This window comes from Felis catus, chromosome E1, assembly GCF_018350175.1.
Source record: "Felis catus isolate Fca126 chromosome E1, F.catus_Fca126_mat1.0, whole genome shotgun sequence".
In the NCBI taxonomy this organism is placed as follows: domain Eukaryota; kingdom Metazoa; phylum Chordata; class Mammalia; order Carnivora; family Felidae; genus Felis; species Felis catus.
Genome location: NC_058381.1, coordinates 21534300 through 21561949, shown reverse-complemented (window position 1 = coordinate 21561949; position 27650 = coordinate 21534300). Strand labels below are relative to the sequence as shown.

General features: G+C 44.4%; 1 protein-coding gene across 1 annotated transcript in view; it reads left to right on the top strand.

Annotated features, from left to right (window-relative positions):
- The window catches only part of ASIC2 (acid sensing ion channel subunit 2), a 1012019-nt gene that overhangs the window by 394614 nt on the left and 589755 nt on the right, over positions 1 to 27650 (top strand). The window lies entirely within an intron of this gene.

Genomic DNA, 27650 nt, shown 5'->3' with positions numbered 1-27650 from the left:
CGTAAAGGGTCTTCTCAGCCTTCTAGGGTCTCTCCATCTCATGGAGACCCTGCCCCCATTCCCTGCTCCACATTGATCTGTCTGGAATCTTGTTGGTTGCCTTCTGTTGGTTTTTGTCATTATTGTCTGTGTCTCTAGCGAGAAGATTCTCCATGAGAACTGGGCCATGACTCTGTTCACCGCTGCATCCCAGGGACCACAGAGCCTAATGCCAACTAGGCCATCAAGAAATCTGTGCTGAGGGGCGCCTGGGTGGCTCAGTCAGTTAAGCATCCAACTTCGGCTCAGGTCATGATCTCACAGTGTGTGAGTTCCAGTCCCATGTCTGGCTCTGTGCTGACAGCTCAGAGCCCGGAGACTCCTTCGGATTCTGTTTTCTCTCTCTGCCCTTCCCTCTCTCACACTCTGTCTCTCTCTCTCTCAAAAATAAATATTAAAAAAAAGAAATCTGTGCTGAATTAATGCATGGAATCATTAATTAATGAAAAAAATGAGATAATGGCCATGGCCAGCCCTTGGGATGCCAAAGGTAGTTAATTAATTGTACTTCCTTCCCTTCCTTTCTGTTCAAAAGTGGATTGGCATGTTCAGTTTGATCACCTGTTGAGAAAGAAAAGGGCCAGGGCCAGTCAGGAGAAATACTGGGGCAGGGTCCAGGGGGTCCTTGCTAGTGACAGACTTATTTCCTATTCCAGCTGTACACAGGAAATAATCCAAGGTCACATGCGGCTAAAGTATGTAGGGTTTGTTTCTGGACTAATTTGTTTGAGATATTTCTAGGAAGACTGATTGTAGAGGTACAACTCACCAGAGGTAATATGTGTCTGACCTTTGAACATACATTCTCTCTCAAACACGACCACATTAAACCCAGAGCCAGCTTGGATGTAGACAAAAAGCACGGAGCTGAGGGGCTGGCCAGTCCTGCCTCTATCCACCCATGAGACTCAGAACAAATTACCTTCTCTCTCAAGGCCTCAGTTTCCCCACCTGCTAAATGCAGAGATACTTGTTTGCCCCAACCATCTCCCAAAGAGACTATGAATCATAAGGAGGGGGGCATCAGAGAAGCCCCTGGGGTGCCCACTGGCTCTGTGCTTTCTTAGATGTGGGCACTCAGTTGTGAGAATCTCTGTGGGACCCACTGGATGCAGTTGTCCCCATGTGCTAGTATAGATCTCTCTAGACAAGGCTACATCCCTCATGCAGCCTCCAGGAAGTGTACACTCTGGATAGGACAATTCTGATTGAAAATTGGCCTCTTTTTCAAAAGGAAATGCAAATGGGCTTAGAGAGTGTGGCACAGTGATATGCTGTGGATGGGATATCAGGAACTGCAGTAAAGTCCCACTCACCCTCTTTGGGCCAGTCCCAATCCCTTCCTCCTTCTGAGCTGTGACACCTTTACCTCTACTCTGTGTGTGTGTGTGTGTGTGTGTGTGTGTGTGTGTGTGTGTACGTGCGCACGTGTGTGTTGGGATTAAACAGGCACCATGGTTCGTAACTTGGAGATCTTAATAAAAACTCTTCCCCATCCCCAGAGAATAAATATAAACCCAAACAAGTGAAACGAAGATGCCCTGAAACTCATCCATGCACCCCAGTCAAGAGCCCTAGATAGGAAGGTCTTTAAGGGACATCCAAAATCTGAGTTCGTGCTTTTTTAGCACAAACTCAGGTAGAGCTAGCCACAGGGCTCCCACTGAGCTCAAGGGCAGGGATGCCCTTTGGGAATTCTAGGTGCCCAAAGCTGGCCTGCAGAGAGATGTGCTGGGCTAAAGGAAGATCTCATGGGGAAAGAGTATGACCGATCTGATGAAAAGGGGATTAAGACTGAAGGGAGACTCAGACCCTTCTAAAGAGGCCAGACCTGCTTCTGTGCTCTTTCTGTTACACCGTATTGGGTCAGCAGAGGGCAGAAGAGAGCAACCTTGCTCTTCCAGGCTTGCCAGGGAAGGCACTAGTCCAGCCGAAGGCATCATCCATCCATTCACCGGCTTTCTTAAAAATTTATTTCTTAATTTACAGGTTGTTCAAACTTGGACAAGTCACTTGATCTTTCTGAGCCTTAGTTCCTGCACTTATACAACAAAGAGAATAGTATTTGCCTCATAGGGATACAGGTTTAAAGGACATAACACATATATTTAGCAGTTTCTGGCATAGAGCAAGTACTAAAAAACAGTAGCTATTACTATTACCATTATTTATTGACTCACTCAATAGTTCCTTCATTCACTCAATCATTTTAATGCACCATGCATTCATCTAGTATCTATTATGTAAAAAATACTGCCCTGGGTGGTAGGCGGGTGGGGTGAGTCTCCAACATGACTCAGATGTGCTCTCCCAAGATGGGGAGAGCACACACTGCCAAGTAACTGCGATCCGCTGTGGGGAAACTTGAGGGGGGTTCCTGCTGGTGGAAGACACGAAGGGCATGTTCTTGGAAGGCTGAGCCTTTGAAATAAAAAGCTTCTTGAAAACACAGATGCACGGGCCTCAGCCCAGACCCACAGAATCCCCGGCTCCAAGGATGGAGCTGGCTCGTCTGGATCTTCACAAAGCTCCAAAGGCGATTCTGATAATAAGCTAGGTTCAGGGAAGCACTTGGTTGGCTGTTGAAATAAGCATAGGATCTAATTCCCTGAAGATGAGGGCCGCCGGGGAACCTGCTCTTTCCTGGGGAGGGCTTACCATCGCTGTGGGTGCCGTGGGCTGCATAGGTATCACAGAAGCTCGAAATGAAAGGGACATGGGTCTTCATCCCCATTGTAGGAACCTTTTCCACCACCCCCGTGACATGTGGTCCTGGAGCCTTTGCTTGAATATCACTCCTCTTGGAGCCACAGTTTCTTATCTTTTCAAAAGGGAACTATCAGATGATCTTCAGGTGCCTTTCAGCCCTGATGTCATACAACTTTTATGTGGACATTGCTGCTCTGTAAGGGAGCCTGTTAGGTAAGGCGGCGTGCACTTCAAGAGAGATCTAGTCCATGCTTTCTATAGGGCCCTGTTCCCCACAGAAAAAAAAAGTCCAGGCCCTTTTCTCTGGGGCCTTGGGCTCCTCTTGGATGCCAGCCCTGCTTTCTTTGTCCTCTGCCCGTCTCATTTCCTTGATGCTTTAGTCCGAATGGAGGAATGACCCTGCCTACTCTTCCCCAGTGTCCTTCACATCCTCGTCCTTCTCTACATCATCTACCAGCCTGAAATTCTCTTCATCCCTCCAACTTTCTCTCCTTCTGCACCTGAAGCTGAGCCTCCCAAACCCTACAGGATTTTGTTCAAATGCTGCTTCTCCTGGGAGCTGTTCCCCGATTTCTCCCAAATCAAGTGACTTCTCTTTTCTGGGCCATTCCATGCCAAACTTGGCATCATTATCACGGTTACTGCCATCAGCTAACGTTTACAGAGCACTTGCTGTGTGCGTGTTTTATTTTATTGACTCCTTTCACGAGACTATGATATTGATACCATGGCCATCTGCATTTTATAGGTGAAGAAACTAGATCCAGGCTGGTTGAATACCTTGCCCCCGGAAATTCTGCTGTATATTCCAGTAGCTTCTGTAGGCATCCACCTCCTCGGTGCTCAACTGAAGACTCCCCTTGGCAATCCCAAATTCCACCACTTGTATTTCTCAGGCTCTATAAGGAGAACTCGAAAACTTGTATGAAAAGATGCGGCATCTCTTGGAAGATAGTGGCGGAACAAGATGGGTGGGTAGAGAGTAAATACTAAGTCTTGGGACATTTAAAAATCAGAAAAAATCACGAAGAAACAAAAAGTTCGGGTCTGCCTCACCCTAGTCCAAGGCAGTGAATTCTGTGTCTGTGCCTAGCAGGCTGAGGACCCCCATAGAAGTCTCTGGGTTCAGACTCAGACCTTGCACAGCATCCCAGGAAGTGTTTAGGTGATGCAATTTATTAAAGTGAAGACTTCAAAAAAAAAAAATCGAGGGTGGAAAATAAAATAACAACCACAGCACAACCAAAATCCAGTTTTTAATTTGGCTCTTGCACTTGGTGGGAAAGGGGGCATAGTGTGTGTGTGTGGGGGGGGGGTAGGGTTAGAGTGGAAGAAACCTCTTTTAGGAGGCTGTGAAAGAACAGACACACACCCCCTCCCTTCCTGCATGGTTGGTTTAATTCAAGAAGCTGCTCAGAGGGGGGAACTCTGCCTGTCCATAATTGTCCCAGTGGCAGCCAGCATTAATGGAGTGTGCAAAACTGGCCCTTTGGGATAAGGTATTTGAAAAATGGCTGGCAAGGGTTAAGAACCAGGAGGTTTATTTTTCATTTGTGCAGCAACAGGTTCCACATCCTTCTTTTTGTTCTGGGAAATTTTTTTCTTGGCTTTTCAAACCTCCAAATGAATAGGGGGAAAAAAGTGAACTGAAGTGGTTCCAATTTGCAACAAGAGTGCAATTTCAATTGATTTAAAGTGGGGAGCAACACGGGAATGATCACAGAAAGAGATTGGAATTAGTCAATAAATAAGGTTCAAGATCCCAAGCCTGACTTCTCTTTCATTAGCTTTAAGGGGTGAGAATAAAAAGATAGGTGGGTCCATCTCTCAGGTTTCTAATAAAAGCATGACACAGTGTGTCCCGTGGCTCAGGACCCAGACCAAGTCATGGGAGGCACCAAGATCTAATCAGCAGCCATGGTTGACTTACAGAGATATATGTATTAATTGTAACCTTCCCAAGGGCTTTGGCTGTTCCCAGCTGGATGTTCTCACATCTGAGAAACCTGAATCTTGTGTTTCAGTGACCCAGGGCCTTACCAAATGTTGCCCAACTGGCACATCAAAATAATCCCCCTCTCCATCCTCTGTCCTCACCTTTCCCATACTTCAACCCATTCTGGCTCTCAGCCATAAACAAATGCTTTCATTGCTTCTGTCTCTAGTGTTGGACAGCTTACCATCCAGCGGAACTTGGTCATGGGGGTGGTGCAGAGTTAATGCTGATGAAGTGCTCAGAACTGATCCTGGCACACAGTACACCCTCAATAAATGTTAACCTTTACTATTTTAGCTGTTACTTTCCTGATTTTACCCACCAGGTGATAAATGTCAAGGTGTGTGGTGCGCGATGTTGTGTATTGTGTTGGGGAGGAGGAACGGTTAGCACAGCGTGCCATGTTGGAACTGAAAAGGGAGGTCAAGGAAGGCTTGGGATATGAACTAACATGACATGCATTTGGAACAGGAAGTTGCAGCGTTTATATTGTAAAGAGTAAGGTATGTCCATGGAGTAATTGATGAAGGAGCTATAGATACAGACAATAGGCAAGGCATCCTTGTGGAATTCGGATTTTTGTCCCATAGGTTCTTAAACCTTCCCATAGGTTCTTAAGAGCAGCCATAAAGGAACAAGGACTCTGAGGGATCTAGGGACAAAACCCAGAGAAGCTTTTTTTCCAGGATTGGTGTTTTGAGGGAGTCTTATATTTTATCTTTAAAACCTGTTCTGAATTTGCGTACTGCTCCACAATAGAATCCAATATAAAAATAAAAATGATGGAACCCTAGGAAGTTGTTCCATGTTTACCTGGGGGTCTTTCCTGTCACACACACCTGGACCCTGTCCACTCAATAGGAGAAAAACTCCTGCAGGTGATGGGTGGAAATGTGGGGGAGGGCTTTAAGAGGAAGAGAGGCATGTTTTAAGTTCATGTTTCAGAAAAATGGGTTGGTGGGATACAGGGAGCAAGTCAGGTGGCCGGGACACTAGTCCAGAAATAGCTGCAGCAGCTCATTGCCTAGTCGAAGGAGCTGCCAGGGCATGGAGCTTGGAACAGTGCTGCCTGTGGCAAGTTCCCCTGTCCCGCGAGGCTTCTTCACCACTGAGAAGAGTTGCCATGGTTTGTACTTGTTTGCAACTCTCATTTTTGCTTCTTTGATTCCTTAAAGGTTCTTGGTCTTGAATATTCAACATTCCCATGCAATATTACTCATTCACGCTTGAAAAGTGTCTCTGTATTAGACGACCCTTAGCATGGCTGGAGGAGGCAGGGTCATTCAGAAGCCCTGAGAGATCTCTTGTATCTTGGTCTTCAGTTCATACTGGTCATGGCTGATTTGCTCACTGCCTAAGGCTACCAGTCTCTGCTTTGTTCAAGTTTGGGCTCTGTGGTTGGTGCCAAGGTGAGTGTCCTTGTACCCTATGTCCAGCCTTCCTCTGCACAATGCCCTAGGCATTGCATGGACCCTCAGTTCTCATGGAACTTACCACCCGCATCCCCTCAGTGTCACTGCAGAAAGGGCCCTTCAGTGTAGCCCACCTCCACCTCTCCCTGCTCTCTGAGCCTGTCTCCTTTTCATACCACCTCCATCTTCTCTTTAGTCTTCCCCCAGATAAACTTCTTTTAAAGGCATAAGTGTCCATGTTACTACGTGTTCCTCTCTGAACTGGGTGCAGAGAATTTAACAAAGGATGATCAGTGTTATAGCCAGGGAGATGCTAAATAGATTATAAAACTGGTAGTGATCAATTATCATCATACTGAAGGTGGAGGAAGTGAGGAGGTTCCTTCCATGTCCATCCATCCATCCATCCATCCTTCCTTCCATCCATATACCTATCTCTCTCTCCATGTAAGTATACACACACACTTAGTTCATATACCTGTACACACACTTATGAGTACATACTTTTGGTGTTTGCTGACTTGGTCTTTGTTTATGTGGAAGTGAGCACAAGTTGATGCCACTGTGGTCATATGTCACCCCTTTTATTTAGCATTTTTACATGTTACAGAGAGATGTTATGTTTTATTCCAATTAAGTGATATACCTGAGGAGATTTCTGGGGTGGCTGAACCTTTGGGCAGACATCCAGTTTTCCAAACTCATGGATGTGAAACTTGGTCACTTACCCAGGAATGACCATCTGGGGGGCAGGCTTCCACAACCAGATGCAAAAAATATGGATCAAACAACCTAACTTCTGATATCACCATTTCTTCAGAGTAGAGGTTGTTGGGTCCAATTACCCGGGCTGCCTCCTTCTGGTGCTGTTTGTTGGAAAGACCAGATACCATTCAGAAGCCTGCTGGTGAGCATAGATTTAAGGAAGAAAACTTCAGTGTTGCCAAGAAGTCTTCTGTTACAACGTTTGAAGGGTGTGAGGAATTTATCTTTGCATCCAATTCAGCACCAAGCACAATCCTGGCTCGACAGAGCCAATAATAATGGGCATTACTGAATACCAGACTATGTTTCAAACTCTTGGCATGTATGGACTCATCTAATCCTCACCACCACCCGAGAAGGTAGATGCTGTTAATTATCCCCATTTAAAACATAAGGGAATTGAGGCTATGGCTGGCAGAGTAATAGCCTCCCAAAGATGTTGATGACCTAACCCCTGAAGCCTGTGAATACATTACCTCATATGGCAAAAGGGATTTTGCAGATGTGATTAAGGTTAAGGGTCTTGAGATGGGAAGATGCTCCTGGATTAGGCAGGTGGGTATCATCTACTCCTATGAGTCCTTAACATTGGAAAACTGTGATTTCTAGCTGTAGAGAACCAGGCAGAAGGCAGCATGAGAAGGACTTTGCCTGACTGCTGACTTTGAAGATGGAGGGAGGGGTCATGATCTAAGGAATGTAGGTAGCCTTGAGACGCCAGAGGAAGCAAGGAAATGGATTCTTCCCTAGAGCTTCCAGAAGGAACACAGCCCCGCTGACATCTGGATTTCAGCCCAGTGAGACCTATATCAGACTTCTAAACTACAGAACTGGAAGAGAATAAATTTGGGTTGTTTAAAGCTACTATATTTGTGGAAATTGGTTACTGTAGTGATAAAGAACTAGTACAGATTTTCAGAAAAGTTAAGTAACACAGGCAATAAGTAATAGAGCCAGAGTTAAAACCCAAGCGGTCTGGTTTCAAAACTCATGCCCTTGACTGCTCTGTGACATGGCCAATTTTACTGCCATTATCCACTGAAAGAGTAAATGAATAAGAAAAAGAAGGAAGAATGAAAGAATATGAGAGAAAGGAAGAAAACAAGGGCAGAAAGAAAATTTTTGTGTGAGTTTTGAGCCTTGTGTTCTATCCATTTCTATTATGAGGATATTTCTGCTTACTTAACAATAACCATAAAGCTGGCTCACTCTCTCCTCCACTGCCCCCTCCATAGTGCTGGAAGCACCTAACAGTGCACTTTCTAGAACTCATGCCAAGAACACCTTTGTCTGGGCATCTCTTTGATCAGGGTATGGTAGGATTTCCAAGATGCCAGGGTGCACACAAACACATTGCTTTACATTCAGATTGGTGGCTTTTGGCTGAGATTTAGAAAATGTCCTTATCTCATTTGTGTCTGTAGACATGCCATCCCTCCCACTTTATGCTGATTTCACCTCTTGTCTAGGTCCTCTAAACAACCTGTTTGGGCCACAACTGGAGTTACCAGATTTAGCAAATAGAAACCAGAATACTCAGGAAAAACTGAATCTCAGATAAACAGCAAATAATTTTTTAGTATACTTGTGCCTGAAATGTTGCATGGGATATTTTTATATTAAAAATTATTATTTGTTTATATGAAATTCAAACTTAACCAGGTATCCCATATTTTATTGGTAACTCTACCAACGGCACACAAGTAGGGAAACTATTCTGGGGCAGGAGACTGTTATAGCCCCCTTGAACCATCCTGGGGAGATTTCTCCATCCCAGGCCAGAATGGAGGCAGGGCCTTTCTGCTCTGCATGGTTGTTCTAAACCAGTGCACCAGTCCCAGGAAGTGGGTGGGAGCAGCTAAGGGAGGATGGGGTAAAGGAGATGGGCTGGGATGGATAAGGAATAATGACCCAGAAGATGCTGTCCAGTCACCTTCGGCTTTCCAGATGATTCCTCCAGTGGGTCTAGAAATGGGGTGGTCATGTTGGCCAGGGGAAGAATCACCATTTGGGGCTTTTGGGTCTCTTGGCTGTCACATTAGTTTGTCTATGGAGTCTAGACTCCATAGAGTCTAGGAAACCTGAGTTTTGGTTGCATGTCAGCTATACTATTACCCCTAACCCCATAGTATCCTCTATCACCCAATCACTCAGAATCCCCTCAACCAGCCCAATTCTTAATCTTGTCTCCTACTTCTACTTTTCTGCTAGCCATTGTATTGGTTTTTGGGAATTCAGTCTTCGATCAATCCATCAATCAACTGATAAACAAGAAGTAGTTATTGAGCGCCTACTGTGTTAGGCTATTGCCTAAAATAAGAATATGTTAGCCCCAGTAGTAAAGACAAATATCAGTCCAAGAGGAGCTTATGGTCAAATGAAGAAAATAAAATTTGTTTATATTGGGGAAAATGAGCAAATGCCAAGATAGTTCTGTCATTAATGAAACATCCATTAGACATCCATCACCATATTGGTACTAGAGACATGGAAAACAAGGCGGGGTATTCACTCGCCTGAGGAGATCCAGAAATAAAGAGTTGCTGGAATGAACAGAGAAGAGGTCCCTAACCCAGCCTGGAGAGTAGGAGAAAGTTTTGTTGAGGTGGTGAATCCTGAACAGAGAAGTCAATTAGATAAATGAAGGTTGTAGGGTTGGTTGAAGGTATGGTGGAAAGGATGTTTCAGACAGAAGAAAGCATATGTGTTGTGAAAACTGCAGGTGTTCCAAGGCAACTAGAATGCAGATGGGCTAGATGTGGCTGGGAGGACCTAACCATGGATTCAGATGTCTGATTCTAAAGGAGAAGGTGAGATCCTTGCTGAGTGGTGTAGTCAGAAAGGAGTATGACCTGAGCTGGAAAGGTTTGTCACAATGGAATTTCAGTGTCCCTTGAGCTGAGGGAGCTGGCAGAGTCAATGTTATTAGACAGACCCACTGGGTTGGGCACGGGTGTGTGGGTAGACCCATTGTGGATCACGGGAGGATCCAGCGGCCACTGATATGTGACCAGTTGATTTCAGGAATGTCCTGCAGGAAGTAGATATCTTCAGAGCTGGGCAGAGCATGGTAACATGAGTGGGATGGAGGGTATATTAAACTTGTCAAGCCACTCACTGTCCTGAGAATACCATACAAGTTTTCTCGTTTGATTGTCATAACAAGCCGGCAAGTTACACATTGTCTGTATGGTCCATGTGAGGAAACTCAGCTTCAGAAATGTTAAATAACTTTCTCAAGGTAATTTTGGGAGAGCTGGATTTGTACCGAGGTCTTTCTGAATTCAAAACCACAGAGATACCTGCCCCCACAACATCCCTTTGAGATCTTGAATATTGAATCCTGCTTCCTCCATTATTTGTGTGATTACAATGCAGAAAAATTTGTTCACCAGAATTTCTCCCAGGGAATGACCACTGAACCTGTCTGAAAAATATACTTGGATAAGCTGTTTTGGCATAGAAGGTGAGGGAAGGATTCTGAGAGCATGCTCAAGCAACAAAAGGTGGTCTCCTGATTGCTGTACCTGAGTCAAGAGTGTTGAGGCTTTGCATTTGAACCTTGGTTTTCCTTGAAAGATTGTTAATTGGTTTACCATCTGGCCTTTGTATCTCCTATGGCCTCAAGTAGAAATGCCAGCTTTGAAGAACCTGAATCCCGACCCTAAACACTTGGACAATGCCAGCCTGTCCACTTATTCATTCAACACAGACATGCCACTGGTACCCAACTGGCTACTTACTCTATAGCCAAGGGATAAGTGTTGTGGTCTTTGCTCTCTGTGTCCTTACAATGTAGTGCCGTTGTCTACAGAATTTGAATCAGACACCTCCCCCATATGCGTAAAGGTATTTATGATGTAATATATTAAATAAATTATATACATGGACCACTACAATGGACTGAATGTTTGTGTGCTCCCAAAATTAATATATGGAAGTCCTAATCCTTAATGTGATACCAAGAGGTGGGACCTTTGAGAAGTGAGGAGGTCATGAGGGTGGAGCCCTCATGATTGGATTAGTGCCCTTATAAAAAAGACACAGGCAGATGATCTCTCTCTTGGCTATATGAAAGCATAGTATGAAGGTGGCTATCTGCAAATGAGAAAGCAGATCTTACCAGGCAGCACCTTGAACTTGGATTTCCCAGCCCTCAGAACTATGAAAAGGAAATGTTTGTTGTTTAAGCTACCTAGTCTATGTTATTTTGTCATAACGGCCCCAGTTAAGACAACCACTATCCCAACAGTTTGTGAAAGTAATAAAAAATGGACAAAGAGAAACTTTAAAACAACGAGTAGATAAAATAAACACTATTAATTTAACATTTTTATTAACAAAGCATCATGAATGATACTGGGTGTGCTTACATATCTCAGATAGTCATTTTGGCAATTACAACCTTTTTGGCTAACTTTTCTTTTTGGTCCTGATTATATCAAAGTTGTCTTTAGCCAAGAATTGAGACTGCAGGTGAGCTAGCCCCAGGAGGACCATAGTATCTATCCTGTTAGCATCATTTCAGCCCATGGTTTCTTCACAGGAATCTTTTGAAGCTACTTGTCTGTTTTGTAAGGGTTGGTTCAGTTAAAACAGGATAATACATTGTAAAATTTCTCTTAGCTGGGAACACACAGACACCCCATCACAGTGCGTCTGCAAGTGAAAGAAATGGGGCTTAGTACTGCCAACTCTACTGCTTGGACTTTCCCCCACCCTTCCCTAGGGCCTGATGGACCACAGGTGACTTGTGGCCAGCTGAGACTGGGCTGACTTAGGGCACTAGTGTCAACGTGGATATAAAATATGAGGAAAGGTCAGTTTACACTTTGATTATCTCCTTTTATCATCTCAACACTCCCTGGATCACCTATTATAGTCTACTTTGGAAACTACCCATCTACAAGGTGGGACATATCAACATGAGCCAAAGAATCACACAGGTGAATATCAACCATGATGTGTGCAATGAAGAAAAGTCCAGGCAGCTGAGAAAGGGTCTTGACTTTGTCTAGATGACCAGATACTTTCCCTGCAGAAAATCAATTGAGCTGAGCTCCAAAGACAAAAAGTAGTTTCCCAAACAAAGAGTTGGAGAAGAGATGGCCAGATTAAAAAGAAAAAAAAAAAAAAGCAAAGGTCCTGAGGTCAGAGGAAGCAGAATCCGCAAGAGAAACTGCACCGAGGCTGGTATGATGGTACACAGAAATCAAGGTGGGAGGCAGTGGTATGAGATAAACACTGATATCTCCTAGACTCTTCCGATGCATCCCAAAGGAGGTGCTGAGAAAATACCCCAGGATGAAAAGAGCCTGAGAGGTTGAGAGCAGTAATGGTAAGAAGAGATTGCTCATTGGGTCCCCGGGTGAAGAGAGGTTTGGGGTGGTTGGTGGTACGGGCTCCAGGAACTCTGGGGAGGTCTGTCCTGAAACCATTGATATTCAGCTGAGGATATCCCGAAGACCAAGAGAGATTAATAATGACAGAGTGTAGTGAAGTGTGCAGGGAAGGGCTCGGGATCCATTGACAGCAATCACAGCTGCCGATAAAAACTCAAACACGCTGCCTACTGGCAAGTCTTTCCCTCATTTTAAAATTATAGTCTGTGTCCCCATGCCCCCACTGCATTGTTAAATTATACATTAGTTCCTTTGCCACATGGTACAGCTCAACTCAGCTCTGTCCAGAACCTCCAGGCACAAGAAGACTTTCAAATGAAATATAAATTGTCTTCTAACCTGCATTTAATTAATGCCACTTTACACTTAAGATCTAAAAAGAAGAGTCTCCAAACACACTTCCTCATGCAAGCACATCCTACAAAGACTGGAGGAAGAGAAAAAGAACAAAACTACAGCTCTAATCTCCGTTACATTCAATGAGCAAAACACACTTCTTTACTCTGGGTAAACATCTTAGGAGACACTGGAAGCTGTTCCCAGAGCTCATACTGAGAAACTAATATTTACCCTGCGATGTGTTTGTGTTTTGGGGGAGGCAGCCTTGTGCAGGCAAAAAAGCAAGGGTTTTGGAATCAGACAGACCCAGGCTTGAATCTGAGATCCCTCAGTTACCTGTTATGTGAGCCTGGAAGCTCACTGAGCTTAATCTCTCAAAGCCTTGATTTCCTCATTTGCCAAATAGGGACAATGTGTTCACCTCGCAGGGTTATTATGAAGTTTAAATGAGACAGGGAACAGAAATGGCCAATGCCTGTGATGCATTAGTGTGTGTGTGTTCCCCATCAGTGTGCGTGTGTGTGCGCACGTGCACTTGTGTGTGCCGTCACACACATGTGCGGCGGACCTGTTTCATGACATCATCTAAGAAGTTAGCAAGAAGGCTACAGCTGGCAGGGCTTCACCGATTTACACTTCACTGCCAGCCCAGGACAAATATAAACCCTTTTGAAAAACTCCGAATTGTTTAAATGGCCAACTTTGTTGTTTTTGTGACCCACTTGCTGGTATGTGACCTCCACCAAGTCACTTAAATGCTTCTTATTATACCTTGTGTGTTCTTGGAAGTGCCCTTAAATTCTAGGAAGGAAAGAGAAAGGAAGGTAGGAAGAAAGGAGGAAGGGAGTCCGGGAAGGAGGGAAGGAAGTTGGCAAGGAGCGATGGAAAAACCAACAGTAGCAAAATAGGAAGCATTTGAAGAAAGCTTCTTCTTTATCAGGCCCTGCTCTAAATTCTGAATACATCCATTCCTTTAACCATCACATAAATGCTCTGAGGCAGGAACTACCATCATCTCCCTCTCACAGATGAGGAAACCCAGGCTCCACTGTCTCCTTCTGTGTGGCTCCAGGCAAGTTACTTAGCTTCTCAGACCCTCAGTTTCTTCCTCTTTAAGATAGGAATAGTAATAACATCCACCTTGCTAAGTGTTCTGGTGAGTATTCAACGATACAACACACACAAAAGATCCTTGCTGTGTACATCGTGCATAGTAGGGATTTCCCAAGGAAGAATTGAGCAAGGATGCCCTCATTCTTCTCTCCCAGTAGCCTTGGAAGGAAAAGGAATGCAGGGCTGAGTAGAGGGGAGAGCTTCAAAGATAGGAAAAGTGTGCTATAAAACCTGAGATGTTTGGGAGGGAAGAGGGCAGTGAAGCCTCATCCTTGTAGGGTCCTGTGGGTCCCAGGGCAGGAACAGGTGCCAAACTGGGTCTTGCAGTGAATTTATTTCTGCCCAGCACTTGATTTTCCACCAGAGTTCCCACAAGTGTAATGGGACAGAAAAAAGACACCAGGTTTCCATTCAGAACAATTCCAGGACTCATTTCCACAGTAAAAGCCAATGACATAGCACGGCTGGCCTGCAAACAAGTTTTGACTTCCCAATCGTCAAAGTTTTTCCCCAAAGGAGTTTCTGTTTCTCCATGGTTGGTGGGCATAAAGCAAAGCAAAGAAATAACATTTCTAAATATTCTCTAAAGAGCCCCTTGCCCTAAGCTTGAGGTCCTGGAGGAAGGACACTATGCCAGGAAGCAGATAGGGAAACTGAAGCCCAGAGTCATTTGTTATCTTGCCTGAGGCCATACCACTTGACATGCAGGGGAGGGTGGATCCATTTGGCTACACAGCTTCAGGGTGTTCTGTTCCTATTTAGTCTACAAAAGTGGTGAGACTTGGAACTGCCCCAGTGGGGCAGCCCTGAGTGAGGCTATCAAACTTGGATCTAGGTATTTTACTTCTCATCTCACGCTCCTTCCATCCTGCTGCAGGAACATCTCACAGAGAATCTGCCTTTTGAAGAACTTAATACTCAGAAGTGTAGGAACTATTTTCTGAGGTTCAGGTTCCTACAATCAGGGCAGTAGCTTGCTAGACGTGAGCTCAAGTTAACAGCGTGCTTGCTCTTGGAGGCTGGTGCTAAATGAGGCTTAGCACCAGCTGAGTGAGAGGTTAAAGGAAAGGAAGGTGCAGTTGCATCAGAGAACAACATGGACCGAAGAACAGATGGGAGTTTAGCTTGGATCCACTCGTGGAGTTAAGTCAGATAAGGTCACAGTGTAGCTCACAGAGGGTCCAGCTGGAAAATCTTGATGAGGCTGGGTAGTAAAGGACACCCTGGTGAGGTGTTTAGAAGAGAGGCTGAGATCAAGGTTAAGAAGTCAGAGGTGGAGGGGTGCCCGGGTGGCTCAGTCTATTGAGTGTCCAACTCTTTGTTTCAGCAGGTCATGATCTCATGGTTTCCTAGGTTTGAGCCCTGCATCAGGCTCCATGCTGCCAGTGCAGAGCTTGTTTAGCATTCTCTCTCTTTCTCTGCCCCTTGTGTGTGCTCTCTCTCTCTTTCTAAATAAATAAATACACTTAAAAAAAAAAAAGAAGAAGCCAGAGGTGCAGTTAAGGTGGAGCAGGCTCTGTGCAGTAAAGGTAGGCTTGTGGGCTTGAAAGAGTCCTGCAGCTTTCAGCCTGTAGTGCAGTGAGAGGGTGGAGTTCAAGAAACCTAAGGAAGATCTGGAGAAGGGCTTGGTGGAGGGAGGTCTTTAGTGTCCAGTACAGCAATCTTATTGCAATGAAGTGCCCTGGGGAGCCATTGAACATAAAGATGGGATGCATGTGGGATGCATGTGCACCAGCAAGTGGCCAGCCACACTCTCATTAGTGTCCACACTAGGTCCCTCTGCCATCGTGCCCACTCTCCAATTCCAGGGCACAACTGCTGTACATGGAGTAGCAAAGACAGAGAGAGTCAGTACCTGACAGGCTCCTGTAAGCCACAACCCACACCTCAAGAAAGAGGACTACAGGAACTTGGCCTACTGGCAAAAGGAAATATAGGTTCCTATCCTCTGCTCTGCTCATCTGGGCTTTGGGTGAACACGGGGCCCTCTGTCTCTCTTTGTTTTAAAACCAGACCCTGTTGTCTTGCCTCCCTCTGTGCACAAGGCTCATACCACTTCCAAAGAACACAAATTGGACTGAGCCCACACTGAAGCCCAGGCTTTGAGCAGCATTTATGAGTGGGGCTAGTGGGGTCAGCTGAGGGCTGTGCAGGCTTCAGCCCTGGGGCCTCCCTGCCACACTAGTTGTTGGGCTCTTGCTTCTCTGGACTGGCTTACTGTAATAGGCAGAGGGCAGGTCTCCCAAGAGGCATGAGCTAATTATATCCCCAAGGAGTTGTTAGAAGAAGACAGCCAAGCGCCATGCTTCCCCAGGGCTCTGATTAGCTCCGGCGTGCCTCCCCATATTCTCATCCTGCCCTTTATTAGGTCGCTGTTGGGGTCCAACTAAGTTTAATTCAGCGTTGGCTTCTCTAAACATCCTGGAGATGACGATTATGCAGCTGACGTTTTCTAGAAGCTGCCGAAGGTATCTGAGGCCACCAACTTAAGAGCTCTGAAAGCCATATTGCTTGTTTAATAGGAGCTTTCTGGGGAGCTGGCCCAGAACCTTCTGCCAAAATCTTTGCAGACTGCTCCCTTCTTCCACTCCCCAAGCACCTCATTTAGTTAAGTGGTTTTGCCTTCTTTAGGTTGCTTTGTAATTGGGGTGATTATTCATTCCCATCACAAGACAGAAGTGGGAGGAAGAGGCTGGCTCGGGACCCCAAAATACTCTGCTGGCATCCGCTGAATGTCATCTTTTCTCTTGCTCCAAGGACTTGACTTCTCCTGAGCTTTCAGGAGCTGGCACATGGTCAGCCAGTCCCAGCCACCTCATGGCCACTGTTCAGAAGTAACAGTGCCATTTCCATAATGGGGTCAGGCTAGGGGCAAAAGGCAGTAGAGATTTTGCTTGCCAGCAAGCCAGGAAACCATGGTGACCCACAGCCTAGCCAGTGTGCACTGCATCTTCCCAGCAAAGCAGCCCTGGAGGGGTGGATGTCCTGGATGGGGTATTCTGTCCAGTCTCCCTTACAGATGAGCAGGGGTTACCTGTAAGTATGCCATATCAGGGTGTTATCAGTAGCGCTGGAGAAACATGTGGCTATGCTGGGAGGTCCATTCATGCTCCTTTCACCCAGCATGCTGACGCTCACACATGTCACTGGAGGGGACATTCCCCTAAAAAGAAACCATGGTTTCCTCTCTATAAGCAACAACACTCTGACATTGACCTTGTGGGTTTTCCCCCCATACCAACCAAGTCTCTGACACACCTGGGTACCCGACCTGGAGTTGATCTCAGATCCCACAAGTTTAGGGTTCAGTCCCACGTGACTGTGCCTACTTCAGGTGGCAGTCACAGGCCAGGCCTCCCATACTTCTGACCGATCAGTTATCCATTGGGGGTTCCTATAGCCCCTTCCTTATGTTCAATGTTTTGCTAGAATGGCTCACAGAACTCAGGAAAGCGCTTTACTTAGTAAAAGGATACAACTCAAGAACAGTCAGATGAAAGAGAGGCACAGACCACTGTTTGGGGTGAAGGATGTAGAGCTTCCATGCTCTCTCCAGGAGCACCACTGACCCAGCACTCCGACGTGTTCACCAACCTGGACGCTCTTCAAATCCTGCACTTTAGGGATTTTTATGGAGGCTTCATCATGGAGTCATGATTGGTCATTAACTGAGTCTCCAGCCTCTCTCCCCTGCCTGAAGGATGAGGGCTGAATATTCCAGGCTTCTAATCATGGCATGGTCTTTCTGGTGACCAGTCCCCATCATGAAGCCATCCAGGAGCTCACCCAGGGTCCCTTCACTAGAACAAAAGACACACATCCCTGGAAATTCCAAGGAACTTTGGAGATTTTGTGTCAGGAATTGGGGTCAGAGACCAAATATTAGAACAAAAGATGCTCCTAGCACCTTTATAAGATTAGAAAATTACAAAGGTTTTGAAACTCTGGCCAGGATCTGAGGATGGAGACCAAAATATATATCTTATTATTTCACAATATAAGATCTCCTGTCTCAAATATTCATCCAAGAACTCTTCCCTCTTAGCCACTCTGCCCATCCTCGCTGTTCTCATTGCTCTGGCTCAGTCATCTTGCTCTCAATATCTGCTTCCAGCCCCTGTTTGGACAAACCATCAAGACTCCCCTCTCTGTCTTTCCCATATCAACAACGCTGTCTTCCAACAACACCCTCATATGACTCCCACCTCATCACATGCTCTTGATTTTAGCCACACTCAAAGGGGGAATGCAAAACCCAGACTTGGAGGTTCAAAGAATGCTTCCTGGAGGAAGAGACTTCTCAAGTCAGACCCAAAGGAGGAGCAGGGAGAATATTCCAGGCAGTGAGAGTAGCATATGTAAAGACTCACACCAGAGAAAACCAGGCAGGTTTGGTGACAGACAAGAAGTACAGGGATACCAGTCAGCCTTGCCTTGGAGTTTCCATGGACATATGATTTGAGTTCTGTTCTGGAAACAGGTATGGCTTGGTCCTAAGCCACTCACAGTCTTGGGGGCAAGGACATATCTAGACATAGTGTAACATCAGGAAGCTAATTATTTAATGTGAGAACTGAACCTGTGGTCTAATTTGTATTAACACAAACTTCACATCACTGATGAGAAATCGGATGTCAATCTGATTCTTACTTTTTTTCCAGAGTTATATATTCTTTACGTAACCATTATCTCATTGTTGAACATTTAAGTCATTTCTGTTTTTTTGCTACAATTTCATAATATTATGATAAGCGTCTCTGAACATAAAGTTTTTCTTCTGCTTCCCCCTTCCCTTTGATTTTCAGTTCCCAAGAAAGAATTCAGTGACCAGAATTGCTAGGGCAAATGTTACAAATATCCTAAGGGCCCTTTCTATTTCCACTATGCTATGCTGCTTCTAAAAACGAACAACAAAAGATAGAAATTATAACACTCTCTCCACCTGCTGAAAGAAAACCCCAAATGTACTAACTCACTTTGAACCAGGAATCAGAATCATGGAATTTAATTTCCACTCAAGTTTTAGAAATTAAAAAAAAAAAAGAAAAGAAAAAATATCTCTCATTATAGACATACAGAACACACTGAGATTTTTTTTTCTACATGAGGACTGAATAGACCATTCAACACCCAAATCATCACATGATGATTAATTATTGCCCTAATTTTATTGGACAGGAAAAATAAAATCAATCATCATAGCAGTAATCATACTCAAAATAGAGGTAATTTTGCAGAGTCACACCTAGATTTGGATGGGATGGACCAGATAAGAGAAGTAATGAGCAGGTCTTCCTGGAAAAGTCATGCAATTGAGCAATGGAGTCATTAACTCAAAATAGACAAGCAGGAATGGGAAGCCCGAGAGGAATTAGAAACTGAGATGTCAGTGCATGGAGCTGGGGTGGGTAGGAGAGCAGCATAGTTTATTTGCATAGCAGCTAGAAGGAATCCAATGTGTAGATCTGTTCTCCAACACTTAGGAAGGCAGATGAATCTGAACCCGAGCAGATCCAATCCAGACAGATTTCTGGGATTTCTGGCACAGGATTGGGAAACAGGAGAAAAAATTAGAGGAGGAATAGGAATCTCCAGGAATCTTGGGGAAAAAATGGAGAGGGAGCTAGAAAACTATTCCAAGGGGCTAGAAACTGCCCCAAAGTATGGGGTGCATCACCCAGGGGAGTGATGGAGGGCAGGAGGCAGTCAAGACACTGCCTGAGGGACTTTTCTAAGAGTTAGGCAGTCTTGTTCTTGACCAAGGAAAACTCATCCCATGGATGGCTTAGCATTCTGAAGACCTTTCCTTTGCCTATTTTATCACTTTCCCTAATTTTTCTAATGGCTGATTCATATGGCGTAGACTTATCTTCAGTTAACTTGGGAACAATTTTAGTCTGAGAGCTCTGGACCTCAAATCAAAGCCGGATGATTGTACCTAACATCTTGGCTTTAGGATTCCAAAAAATACAAAAACACTATAAACCATGGCTTCTATAAATAATTTCTTTCTTCCCCTACCTTCCAGTTCTGATGTCCCGTTGCTGGACTATGGTGACTACTATAGAGAGTGAGAGTGTCAGTTCTCACCATTTTATTTCTTTCAAGTCAGACGCAGGTTATTGATCAAGGCTCAGAGCCAGGAACCCAAGGGCAGAGCTACAAAGGCTTCCTGGCCATTCCTTTTACCAGACCAAACATGCTTAGGGAGGAAATGGGTGCTCAAATTTTACATTGAAGAGGAAATAAAGTTGGGTTTTACATCCACTTATGTAAATGCTTAATCTCCTCTTAACCTCTATACTCTCAACCAGAAGCCATAGCCAGCTTTCCCGTGTTCCTGATGAGCTTTTGGGCACGTGGGGAAGGGAAAGAGATGGCAAGAGTCAAACCCCTACTAGGTCCTGTGTGCTTCCCGGATGGTGTCTTATGCATCCTTATAATAACTCTCTAAGACAGGCATTAGCAGCTCCATTTTGTATGTGAAAAATGTGGCTCAAAGAGTTTTAAATAGAGTAGAAAGAAAGTCTATGGATTTTGGTGGACCTGAAATCCAGTAAGCTCCAATATCCTCATCTGCTTAAAGGAGCTTACTGTTCGTTCTTCTGGCTTGTTTCAAGGAACAAATGAAGTTATGCATGCAGATTGTCCTATACAATGCCTGCATGTACCTAAACTCCACAGTCCACAGCTGTTACTTTTGTTAATAATAACAATAATGTATAACAATAACAATAATAATTAACAATAATGTTAATAATAACAATAATGTTTATAGGTAGTAAGTGTTAGAAGTGGGTACTGACCTCAGCTCTGGACAGTTCCAGAGTCCGTGTTTTTTCTTGTATGCCACATGTTCTGAAATTAAGCATATTGCTTGTGTTTAGAAGACTGGGAAGGTGGCCAAAGCAATCCATGGCCCCCTTAAACTTCTGGGAAACTTGAATTCTAGAAACTAATACGACAGTAATACCAAATACCTGAAACAGGCAGATTGTTGTAGGCCCGGAGCCAAGCAACCAAGCTGTAATTGACCTAGCTTCTGTTTGGTGGGGCTGGGATCAAAATGCTCAGTCCAGAAGACTGTACCAGATGAACATTTGTATAATTACATGCAAGAAGGGTTCCTTCTCCCCCAGGAAAGGACGCGTGCTGAACTCCTAATCTTTGAGGTGTATTATACATTATTTTATGTAACCTCTCAAAGAACCCATAAGTCAAAGGATAATAAGTGCTGGGAAGAGAAGAAGGGGGATGGGGCAAGGTGCCAGGGTGGGTGATGCTATTTTAAATATAATGGTTGCAGAAGTCTCACTGATTGGAGGAGAGATCTAATCACACTGATTGGAGGAGAGAAAATCCCCTCATCTGTATCTCAGCTTGGGCCAGGAATGGGCTTGGGGGGTGACTGGCCCTGGTTTTCTCAGGACGTGTCAGCAAGAAGTCAAATAGCAGCAGGAAGGAATCTAAAATTGTGGTTAAAACTTGAGCTCTGGAGCTGGAAATTGCAATCCCATCTCCACCACTAACGCATGACTTCAGGTCAGACACTTGGGCTCTCTGCACCTCAGCTTCCTCATTTGTAAACTAGAGGTTATGATAAGACTTACCACATCGAATCCTTATGAGGATTACACAAGACCATGTACATGAAGTGCTTGGGAACATTTGACACATCAGTACCGCCCTGTGCATGTGGGCTGTTATTAATATCTCCTGCATAAGAGTTGGAGGTGGGTCAGAGGACATTCAAGTGTCCTGCTGTCATTCAGGCAGAATCCCCAGAGAGAGTCTAGCACCCGAGTGTCTTGTTGTAGATTAAGCTCCTGCTTACCTAGGGCAATTTCAGAAAGTATGGGAGCAGCTACTGTGCCACTGCACATCCCTGATTCCTGATCCTTTTGTCCTAGAGCTGAAATATCAACCCCTCTGTCCTATTTTCCAATTCTTTCTGGAATGCTATTAGGACCTAAGGAAACAGTAATCCTGGCATCCTCCCCATTTCATAGATGGGCAAGCAGATGAGACCCTCTGTTATAGCAGCGCTCCCCTACACACACACACACACACACACACACACACACACACACACACACACACCATCCTGGTATGTCTGCCATGCCACACCCAGATGATGTGTCAGCCTCAGAGTGAAAACTTCCAGAGCATATTGTCTAGGAGTAGACAAAATGTCTTCTCCATTTGATCCCTGTTTCCACATCCTTTTTATTTCTTTGATGGCTCACTGGTATGAAAAAGCTATCTATAACTAGGAACTATGTCAAGGTAGCTGGTCCATGCAGGAACGTGGTTGTAGTGAGAACATGTATCTTATTCCCTCTCCCACCCTCTGCAGAGGACTGGGGGCTCCTTGAAGACTGTGCCATACTCAATCTTGCCATATGGTCTAGAAGAGTGAGCATGGACTCCAGAGGAGGCATATTCAAACCCTACCTCCTGGTACATGGTCTGAGACTAGTAGTGTAAGCTCTCTGAGTTTCCAGAGAGGAAGTGTCATTCCAGCACACTCCCGGTGCATCCTGATTGGTTGAACTTGAAGTTGATAGCACCAGCTTATGGATGCACATCGAAAGGAGTGGTAACTGCTCTAACAAAACTGTGAATTTTACTTTGTTCCCAGTACTTCTTTAAAAAAATCACCTTTTCTTTTTTTGTGCTCAGTACTTTTTAAAAACTTTTTTTTATTTTGAAATAATTATAGACTCGCAAGGAGTTGCAAGATAACACAGAACAGAACCCTATACCTATCACTCAGCCAGCTTCCCCCAACATTTTACATAACACACAGCACTATCACCACCAGGAAATTGACATTGGCACAATATATTTAACTAGACCAATACATTTAACAAGATAATAGGCTTTATTCAAATTTCACCAATTTTGTACATGGTCCTGTGTGTGGGGCTGTGGGTGTATGTGTGTGTTCTATGAAATTGTATCACATCTATAGTTTTGACTTTTTTAATTGCATTTTTAATTTCAATATACTTTTAGATTTAGCTGCAGTTGTAAGAAATAAAAAAGAAAGATCCCATGTACCCTTACCCAATTTAGCCCAATGAGAACAGCTTAAAAAACTCTAATGCTATATCCCAGCCGATATACTGATGCTGATACAATCAAGATACAGAGCATTTCCATCCCTCAAAGATCCTCATGTTGTCCTTTTATTGCCACACCCACGTCTCTCTAGTCCTCATCCCCTCCTAAACCCTTGAGAACCACCAGTCTGTTTGCCCTTCTATAACTTTGTCATTTCAAGAATGGTATATAAATGAATCATACAGCATGAATCTTCTGGGACTGGCTTTTTCCACTTCACATAATTCTCTGGCAATTCATCCAGATTGTCCGTGTACCAATAATTTGTTCTTTCTTATTGCCAAGTAGTATCCCATGATATGTAAGTTTGTTTATCCATTTGCTCATTCAAAGACCTGTCCAAAGACTTATTTAGCAAACAAAAAAATAGTTTTTGCTATTATGAGTAAAGCTTCTATAAACATTTGTGTACAGGTTTTGGTGTCAAGATAAGCCTTCATTTCTCTGGGATAAATGCCCAGAAGTGCATTTGCTGGGTCATATGGTAATTGCATGTTAATTTTTTTTCTGAAGTTTATTTATTTTGAAAGAGACCGAGTGAGTGGGGGAAGGGCAGAGAGAGAGAGGGAAAGAGGGAATCCCCAGCAGTTCCTGTGCTATCAGCATGAAGCCCCATGGGGGGCTGGAATTCATGAGATCATGATCTGAGCTGAAACCAGGAGTCGGATGCTTAACCGACTGAGCCACCCAGGCATGCTGCATGTTTACTTTTTTTTTTTTTTGAAGAAACTGCCATTTTTCAAGGTGGCTGTGCCATTTTTCATTCCAACCAGCAATGTGTGGACGATTCACTTTTTCACGTCCTCACCAGCATTTGTCGTTTTGCTGTCTTTTATTCATTCTGATAGGTATATAGTGATATCTTATTGTGATCTTAATTTGTATTTTCCTAATGGATAATGATGTTGAATATATTTTCATATGCTTATTTACAATTTGTGTATCTCCTTCAGTCATGTCTCTTTATGTCTTTTGTCCATTTTCTGACTGGATTGTTTTTTACTATTGAGTTTTGAGAGGTTTTGTTGTTTTTGTTGTTTTTACATATTCCAAACACTATGTCTAGTATGTGACTTGAACATATTTTATTCTATTCTGTAGCTTGTATTTTCACTCTTAACAAAATCTTTCAAAGAGCAAAAGTTTTCCATTTTGGTGAAGTCCAGTTTATGAATTTTTCCTTCTACGGATCGTGCTTTTAGTGGCAAGTGTAAGAACTCTTTGCTGAATCCTGAATCCTAAAGACTTCCTCCCATTTTTTTCCCTAAAATGTTTATACTTTTACCTTTTAGATTTAAGCCTGTGATCTACTTTGAGTTAATTTTTATGTAAGGTGTGAGGTCTAGGTCAAGGTTCACCTTTTTGCCCATGGATTCCACTTGCTCCGGCACACTTGCTGAACAGTCTTCTCTTTCCTCCACTGAATTGCTTCTGTAACTTTATCAAAAATCCACTGGGCTTATTTGTGTGGGTCTATTTCTTGGTTCTCTGTTCAGTTCTATGTGTCTATCCCTCCACCAATCTTGACTGGTGTAGCTATGTAATTAAGTCTTAAAATTGAGTAGACAGATCCCTACCTCTTTATTCTTTTTCAAAACTGTTTTAGTTATTCTGGTTCCTTTGCCTTTCTATACACATTTCAGGATAATCTCATCTATACCTACAGAAAAAAAAATCTTGCTGGATTTTGATAGGAGTTACATTAACCTGTGCATCACTTTGGAGGGAATTGATATGTGTAGGGTTTTCCAATCCATGAACACGGTATGTCTCCCCATTTATTTAGGTCTTTGATTACTTTTATCAGCATGTGTAATTCTTAACATCTGTGTGTTTAACATACATACTTACAAAATATGTAACGGAAACAATTTGTAAGTATTTTATTTTTTGAGTAATGTGAATGGTATTTTATTTTTAATTGTGTTGTCTGGGGGTTTATTGCTGGTATATAGAAATACAATTGATTTTTGTGTATTGATCCCGTATCCTGCAACATTGCTGAACTTATTAGTTCTAGGAAGTTTTATCACAGATTCTGTGGGAACTTATATGTAAATAATCCTGCCATCTGCAAATAGGAATAATTTTCTTTCTTTCTTTCTGGTCAATATGCCTTTTATTTCCATCTCTTGCCTTGTTGCTCTGACTTGGACTTCCAGCACTGTGTTAAGTAAGAGTAGTGGGAGTGGACATTCTTGCTTATTAGTTCCAGATGTTAGGAGGAAAGCACTCAGTCTTTTATCATTAAGTATGATGGTAGCTGTAGAATTTTTTTGTATATACTCTTTATCAAGTTGAGGAAGCCCCCTCTATTTCTATTTTTTTTTCTGAGACTTCCTATTATGAATGGGTTCTCAGGAAGTTTTTAACAAGATAGTTTCATAGTGTCTAGAGATGAAATATTTTAAAACATGCCTTCCTCTAGAAGTGCACATATGTATACAACTGCTGTGTAAATGAATCAAGAATGCTCACGGGCAAAGATTGAAAATTCTTCGTTCCACATCGGTCTGGCCGGGCCCCCATGCAGCAGCCTCAGAGGCACATTTCCCACTGTATTCTACTTAAATAGGACCCCTGGAGTTGTGCAGTGCAGAGTGCCGCATGTGAGAGGATGTTCACTTTGTTTCACTAGACAATCCTGACTGAGAGGATCCCTCATTCATGTAAAGGTTTCACAGATTTGAGGCTCTAAGCTGTCACCTTGATTTACCCTGCAGTTTTTTATTCAGTATATAGTTACTGACTGCCTCTTAGCAGGTACTGTTGGAGGCGATGGGGATACTGCAGGGAACAACAAAGTCCTCGTGTTTTTTTTTTAATTTTTTTTAACGTTTATTTATTTTTGAGACAGAGAGAGACAGAGCATGAACAGGGGAGGGGCAGAGAGAGAGGGAGACACAGAATCCAAAACGGGCTCCAGGCTCTGAGCTGTCAGCACAGAGCCCGACGCGGGGCTCAAACTCACGGACCGTGAGATCATGACCTCAGCTGAAGTCGGACGCTTACCCGACTGAACCACCCAGGTGCCCCTCGTGTTTTAATAACCCAGGCAGAGGGTGGTGGTGGCTCTAGCCGGAATGATGCAGTGGAGTAAACCCCAAATGGTTAGATCTCATCATAATGCTCCTTTGCTCAGAGACTGAGTGAGATGCCCAGTGTCACACAGCTGGCCGATCTGGGAAGCAAGCCATGGTAGATCTGGTTCTCTCATCTGGTCCCTCAGAACTGCACATGGCTGCTGCTAGATGGAGCCTCCTTCTCCAGGCACCTCTGGACTTTGATCTTGATAACACTACATTCACCTCATCTTCACTCTCAGGCAAAAAGGAACGGGAGGCAGTTATTCATGACGGTGATTCATCATGATTCATGGTGGTGACTGTTCACACATGCCAAGCCCAGAGACCAAAGTCTGAGGCCACTACTGGCTAACTGGCCCCAGAGTGTGTAAGTGCACATGTGTGGGGGGTACTTTCTTCCCCAGTGCCTGGGATCCAGAACTGTCCTCCCAGGGAGGCAGGAGGTGGCCAGTGGGAGTCGAGTCAGGAAGGAGTCCATGGCAGCAAACCTTGGCCATCCACAGGGCACCTTGATAAAAGCAGAGCATTACTCAGACCTCCGGCTCAGCAGCCAACCATGCACAGGCTCTAATTGGGCATTTTCGGGTCATTAAGTAGATCGATCAATGACAATTATCTTTGGTTTTAACTTCACTCCTCCTCCGTCTGTCATTCTCCGGGCTTTAGAGTAGTGAGAAGAATGCACGTGAGCATAAGCACACACATGCCTACGCGGCCCATCTTAAGTGGGCAACACACTCACGAGCACACAAGCCCACTGTGGGGCAGAGTCCGTCAGAGCGAGTGGCCTGGGGCCCCAACTGCTGCTGGTCTGCTCCCTCATCTTCAGGTCCCAGGCCTCTTTCCACTGCAAGCTACAGTGGAGAGAAGAGAAGCTGGAGCCATGCATGATGCCTGGCGGCTCTCTGCCTGACTCTGGGGTAGGGTGGGGTGGAGCCACTATACTGTGCCTGAGACCGGCTCCAACGTCCCTTTTAATGATCACCTAGTGTAGGCAAGTGGAGCCCCAAGGAACCATTTTCTTCCCATGAGTGGCATCCAAGAAGTGACTAATCATAGAAGAACTATTTTAGGCCAAGCAGAGGGTTTGGCCCTTGACATTCACAGTCTCTTTTAATACCTCCAACATCACTATAAAGCAGAGATTACTCTCCCAATATTGCAGATTAGGAAACAGAGATAGCAAGGGCTGGTGGCCACCTGAGGCAGGTACTTTTCATGGCTTTCTTCTACCTTATCTTCACATGCTGCTCAAGACAGCCCTCCACCCGGCCAAAGCACTGGCTCAGGGTCTGTGGGCTCAGTCCTCGGGGCCATTTCAGAACAGCGTCCCTGGTGGGAATGCTGCCCCTCTCCTGTCTCTATCCATTGCCCCACTAACCATCGGCCCTCCCAGCAAGGCTCCTGCTGGCTTTCCTTCACTTTCCTTCTTACTTTGCTCTGCCACTCTGCTGCTTTCTTGCTGGTTGTTGATACATGTACTTTTAGGGCAGGAAACACACAGCCTCTTTCTCTGAGCCCCTGCCCCCCACCGTGGCTGCTCTACACTCAGAAGTTACTGTCACAGAGGCTATTGTTGCACCGTCTTCTCACCAATAGTCCCATCTCAGCTTGCCAAGATATCTGATTTTCAGTAGACTTGAATTTGTGGAAGAGACATGTT